This window comes from Tachyglossus aculeatus, chromosome 3 (assembly GCF_015852505.1).
Source record: "Tachyglossus aculeatus isolate mTacAcu1 chromosome 3, mTacAcu1.pri, whole genome shotgun sequence".
Lineage (NCBI taxonomy): Eukaryota > Metazoa > Chordata > Mammalia > Monotremata > Tachyglossidae > Tachyglossus > Tachyglossus aculeatus.
This window is the reverse complement of record NC_052068.1, coordinates 58,262,224-58,268,855: the sequence shown is the minus strand read 5'-3', so window position 1 is coordinate 58,268,855 and position 6,632 is coordinate 58,262,224. Positions and strand designations below refer to the sequence as shown.

General features: G+C 43.5%; 1 non-coding gene across 1 annotated transcript; it reads left to right on the top strand.

Moving 5' to 3' along the window:
* The first annotated feature begins 674 nt into the window (after positions 1-674).
* Positions 675-811, top strand: LOC119926268. The gene has a single exon (XR_005450156.1). It is a non-coding gene; the product is annotated as a small nucleolar RNA SNORA7 (small nucleolar RNA).
* Positions 812-6,632: the final 5,821 nt, after the last annotated feature.

Here is a 6,632-nt window from a genome sequence, read left to right as displayed (position 1 = left end):
AACAATAAATGGCCACATTCCCTGTCCCTGACAAGCTTACGGTCTTCATTAGAGAGGTTGGAACCATATTATAGGAGAAGCATTGCCCTAAGAGTCAGGAGTCCTGAGTTCCTATCCTGGCTCTGCCATTTGCCTGTTGTGTGACCTTAGGAAAGTCAGTTAACTCCTCTGTCCTCAGTTTCCTTACCTGTAAAATGGGGATTAAATCCTATTCCCTCCTGCTTTAAGCTGTGAGCCCCACAAGGAGACAGGGATTGTGTCTGATCTGGTTATACTGTATCTACCCCAGCTCTGAATATCCACAGCCTAGTGGAAATAGCACAGGCTTGGGAGTCAGAAGGATCTGGGTTCTAATCCCAGCTCTGCCACTTCATTCATTCATTCAATCATATGTGTTGAGCGTTTACTGTGTGCATGTCTGCAGTGTGACCTTGGGCAAGTTTCTTTACTTCTCCGTGCCTCAGTTATCTCATCAGTAAAGTGGGGATTAAGACTGTGAGCCCCAAGTGGAATAGAGACTACATCCAACCCGATTAGCTTGTATTTACCCCAGTGCTTAGTACAGTGCCTGACACAGAATAAGTGCTTAACAAATATCATTATTATTATTACAGTGTTTGGCACAGAGTAAGCACTTGACAAATAGCACATTTTTTATTTAGCAGAGTTAAATATGCCTCTCAGGGTCGCACCTGGAGAGTTCCAGTACTCTACCAGCCTTGGTTACGGGAGAGAGAGTCAAGCAGAGGCATACCCATTCCATTCCTACCTTGGCCAGTGGCTAGCAAGTGGAAGGCAATCTGCTACAAGTCAAAACTCACCTGTGCTGGGCAGCGGCGGCAAGGGAGAGAGTCAAGGGCGGAAACTAGAGTTTACTTCACAGAAGGTAGCAATGGTAAACCACTTCCATATTTTTACCAAGAAAACTCTCTGGATACACTACCAGAACAATTGCAGATGGAGAGCGGGGTGTTCTCGGAGGGACGTTTCTGTTGTGTCGTTATGTGTTGGAAATGACTCGACGGCATAAGACAAGACAAAACATGGTATGGTCTCCCTCAGAATTGTAAATTCCATCTGGAATAGAAAGTGTCCATTGCTTCCCTGCAGTCATGTGGCTGTAGTGATGACACCCTATGACTCAACTGTGTCTGGGAAGATGTGGCCTTAGAGATTCTTGAGGGCAGGGATCATGTCTAGCAACTCTATTTAATTATACTCTCCCAAGAGCTCTCTCTGGCTAGAACATAATCAATTACCTCTGATTGACTGGGAGAAGAGTTAAAAGAGACTTTTAGGTACCACTGGTAGATAGAATTGTGTTTGTGCTACTAGACCGTAGTCCGAGAGATGGAGGAAGAGAGATGAAGAGCAGGACAAGAGGCCAAAATCATAATAACAAACTGATTGATGGTGGAAAGGTCTTGTCTTATGCTGTCTTGTCTTCTTTGACCCATAGCGACGCCATGGACACATCTTTCCCAGAACGTCCCATCTTCATCTGCAATCGTTCCGGTAGTGTATACAGAGAGTTTTCATGGTAAAAATATTGAAGTGGTTTATCACTGCCTCCTTCCATGGTGGAAAGGTAGAGGGATAATTATAAGGCCCTGCTTTTCAGGAGCCCCATATCTTGGGCTGAGAAAGTGGCAGGTTTAACGAAGCAACATGGCACAGTGGATAGAGCATGGGCCTGGGAATCAGAAGGACCTGAGTTCTCATCCTGGCTTTGCTACTTGTCTGCTGTGTGACCTTGGGGAAGTCATCAGTCATTCATTCAATTGTATTTATCGAGCGATTACTGAGTGTGAAGCACTGTACTAAGCTCTTGGGAGAGTACAGTATAACAACAAATGGACACATTCCTGCCCATGACGACCTTTTCACTTCTCTGTGCCTCAGTTACCTCATCTGTGAAATGGAAATTGGACTATGAGCCCCACATGGAACAGGGACTGTGTCCCACTCAGTTTGCTTGTATCCACCCCACACTTAGTACAGTGTCTAGCACATAGTAAGCACTTAGATGCCATCATAATTATTACTATTATTAAGGCTGTACAAGTATCAATCAATGATATTTATTGAGCGCTTACTGCTTGTAGAGTACTGTACTAAGCACTTTGGAAATTACAACACACAATAGATTTGGTGGATGTGATCCCTCCCCACAGAGAGCTTACAGTTGCCACCCAAAGCACTTATGTTATACAGCAGCGGACATTCTCTATTCATCTATTTATTTATTCATCTCTCCAATGCCTTGACCTTGTTCATTGTAACTTTGTTTTTCCTCCTTCTCACGCTATTTAATAATTTTTGTTAAGCGCTTACTATGGGCCAAGCACTGTACTAAGCACTGGGGTAGATACAAGATAATCAGGTCCCACATGGGGCTTGCAGCCTAAGTAGGAGGAAGCACAGGTATTGAATACCCATTTTGTAGATGAGGGGCCTGAAGCACAGAGAAGTCACGTTACTGACCCAAGGTCACACTGCAGACATGTGGCAGAACCAGGATTAGAATCCAGATCCTCTGATCCCAGACTCATGTTCTTTGCACTAGGCCACAACTATCTGTAAGTCATTTATGTCCACGTGATTTCTATTTCTATTGTACACTCAGGACAGCCCTCTGCACCTAGTACGGTGCTTTGCATAGTGTAATAGAGAAGCAGCGTGGCTCAGTGGAAAGAGCCCGGGCTTTGGAGTCAGTGGTCATGGGTTCAAATCCCGGCTCCACCAGTTGTCAGCTGTGTGACTTTGGGCAAGTCACTTAACTTCTCTGGGCCTCAGTTACCTCATCTGTAAAATGGTGATTAAAACTGTGAGCCCCACGTGGGACAACCTGATCACCTTGTACTCTCCCAGTACTTAGAACACTGTTTTGCACATAGTAAGCGCTTAACAAATACCATTATTATTATTATTATTATTATTATTATTAATAGTCCAGTTCAGCTCTCGGGATACGTTCCCACTCCACAGGGGTGATGTGTACAAGTACCCACCTCCCAACCTCTAGACTGTAAGCTCGTTGTGGACAGGGAATCTGTCTGTTTATTGTTATACTGTACTCTCCCAAGCACTTAGTACAGTGCTCTGCAAACAGTAAGCGCTCAGTAAATATGACTGACTGATTAATCCTCATTCACCCCAGCTCTCTTACAAGACCTAAGGGTTTCTAATCAGGACTGAAAAGCCCCCAGATGGTGGCTTTTCAGCATATTCGCTCTTTAGAGCTTATCTTCTCACAGTCTACATTCTCTTCTAAAATTCCAGCCCCCTTTCTTCCCCCTAGCTCAAAATAAATCACCACCTCTGGTTCTCCATAAAAAATTCATGCTCAGTGAACCACCCTGGACATAATAGGCCTCCACTGATCTGTTCTGCGCCTTGTAGATCCCTAGTAGATTACACATAGTAGGTGCTCAGGGAATACAATTAATTGATGGATTAATCTGATTTCACAGGACTCTCCCTTCTCTCTCTGGGTTCCTTATGGTGACTCCTCTTAGCAATCAGTCAATCAATCAAGCATACTTATTGAGTGCTTGCTGTATGCACAGCACTGCACCAAACATTTGGGGGAGTAGAATACAACAAAGTTGGTAAACGTTCCCTGCTTATCAGAAGCTTACAGTATAGAGGATGGGCCAAACATAGTGTTTTATCATGTGAAAACATTCCATAAAATGGACAGTTTTGCCCACCCCTAAGGCAAACATTCTATGTCCAGTAAGATGTCTCCAATTTGGAATAAAAGGAAAACTGGTCAGAGCTGATGAAAAGTCTGAATAACACAAAAATGTTATTTTTAATGCAGTCTTATGTAGTCCCTCATTGCAATGTGTATGTTTTAAAAGCATCATCCAAACAGCTTATCATTTTGAGATAGGGAGAAGGGGAAAACACAGGCTCAGCTGAAAAAGAACAATGAGCCAGGAACAGGAGAAGGAAAATCTGGATAATAAAGACCCAAGCTGAAGGAAGTGTTAGACAATCTGTCAATCTCTCTCTCTCTCTCTCTCTCTCTCTCTCTCTCTCTCTCTCTCTTTCTCTTTTTCCTTCCTCAAATCTTTTCCTCCCTTCTTCGTCCTCCTCTTCCATTCACCACCTCCAATTGCCCAGTTCTGACTTTTCTCTCTGCATCACCTCTCTGCCTTATTCTTTCCTTGACTCCCTCCCATGGCTCCCAGCCTCTGACCTCCCTCCTTCCTCAGCCCGTGCCAAAGCCACCGTCTTTTCTCGGCTTTGGTGCTGACTGCTTATTTCCCTTGTCAGTCTTTTCTGAGACTGGTTTCTTCAGCAAACACTCTAAAACCTCTTTCTGGATTATCCCACATTCCAAGCTAGTGGAGTCCAGATTCGTGAAGCTTTACTGTATCAAGATTTTTCCAATAAAGTGCACATTTTGAGACAAAGCAGGATTTAATTACTCCTCTTTCATCACCTCATCTTCAACACAAATTTACTGAGCATCTTCCAGATGTGAACAGAGTTGATCAAAGCAAAGTGTAACTAGCGCATTGTTGGGTAGGGACCGTCTCTATATGTTGCCGACTTGTACTTCCCAAACACTTAGTACAGTGCTCTGCACACAGTAAGTGCTCAATAAATATGAATGAATGAATGAATGAATGGTATATGTCGCAGGACTGCCCTGGGGTTCAAGAGAGGACAGGGAAGCAGTGTGACCTAGTGGGTAGAGCATGGGCCTGGAAATCAAAAGGACCTGGGTTCTAGTCCTGGCTCCACCACTTCCCTTCTGTGTGACCTTGGGTAAGTCACTTCACTTCTCTTTGTCTCAGTTACCTCATCTGTAAAATGGAGATCAAGACTGTGAGCCCCATATGGGACATGGACTATGTCCAATCTGATTCCCTTTTATCCACCCCGGGGCTTAGAAAAGTGCCTGGCACATAGTAAGCACTTAACAAACACCATTAAAAAAGTGGTCAATGCCTGAGAAACAGTGTGGTCTAAAGGAAAGACCATAGGCTTGGGATTCAGAAGGACCTGTGTTCTAATTTGCCAAGTGCTCTCTGTGTGACCTTGGCCAAGTCACTTAACTGTGCCTCAGTTTCCTCAACCAAAAGATAGGGATACCTGTTCTCCTTCCCACTTAGACAGTGAGCCCCATGTGAGACAGGGACTGTGTCTGACCTAATTAACTTGTACCTTCCCCAGTGTTTAGGACAGTGTTTGACACATAGTAAATGCTTAACAAATGCAATTTTTTAAAAATTGGAAAAATTACTCTGGCATAGTTGGGCAATAACTACTTTTTTCTTCCCCTTCTCATATGTTCTTATGCTCTGTATCTGCTTCTGTCCCCATTAAATTGTAAACTCCTTATATTTGCATTCTCCTAAGCATCCATAAAGTGTTGTGTACACAGCAGGTGCTCATTACAGTGTCCTTCATCCAATCAGTGTCCAGTACAGTATTCTGCACCCAGTGGGTGTGTAGTGCAGTGTTTTGCATACAGTAGGTGCTCAAAAACTACTATTGAATGAATGCATGATTGAGCAAATGGTTGAATGGATGGATGGTGAGGGGAGTTGGGAAGGATTTATTCATTGATTCAGTCGTATTTACTGAGCACTTACTGAATGCAGAGTACTGTACTAAGCGCTTGGGAGAGTACAATATAACAATAGATGGAACTATACCATGCCCACAATGAGCTTACAGTCTAGGGGGTGAAAAATGTGGATGAAAAAGCTCTGCCTATTCTGGGCAAGACTGGGCAGCTTTCTAGGAATTCAGTTTAGTCTTAGATGCATATCATAGTATTAATTCTTTGAATTGTATTTATTGACTGCTTAATGTGTGCAGAGCGCTAGTATACAACATTGAGAGACTTCCAACACACCATTTAGCCACATGCCTGCCCTTGAGGAGTTGATAGTCTAATGGAGGAAACAAGATAGGAAAACCCGAAATAGAAACATGTAACCATCGCAGACAAGTATCCCTGGCACATGTTGAAATGTTTATGAGAAGAAAGGACCTCTGAGGCTTCAAGGTTCCAGTTATCAGTTGATGATTGGCTAAACCCTCAGTTTAGACAGGTCACCCAATGGCCAGCCTGGACTTTCTAAACTTTGGACCTTAAGGCCTAGGGCTTGGAAATTTTAATACCACGACTGTGAAACTGAACAAACAGAACCAGTGTGACTTTGTGAACAGCGCACTAGCTGGGGAGTCAGAAGGACCTGGGTTCTAATCCCAGCTCCGCCACTTGTCTGTTGTGTGACCTTGGGCAAGTCATCTCACTTTTCTGGGCCTCAGTTACGATCTGTAAAATAGGGATTAAGACTGTGAACCCCATGTGGGACGAGGATTGTGTCCAACCTGATTAGCTTGTATCTACCCAGTGCTATTTTTGTTTGGCTTTGTATTATGGTATTTATCAAGTGCTTTCTAAAGCTAGGAAAAGTCCAGGGAAAATGTGGGAGAGGCAGACCAGTGGCTAGATGGGTAGAAACCATAACAAAGATAACGGAAAAACCATTAGCAAGGTTACAGATTATGGCAGAAGACAGGACCTTCTGGAGAAAATGTATCCATAGAGTCACTATGAATCAGAAATGATGACACTTGATAAAAATAATTAAGTGCTTACT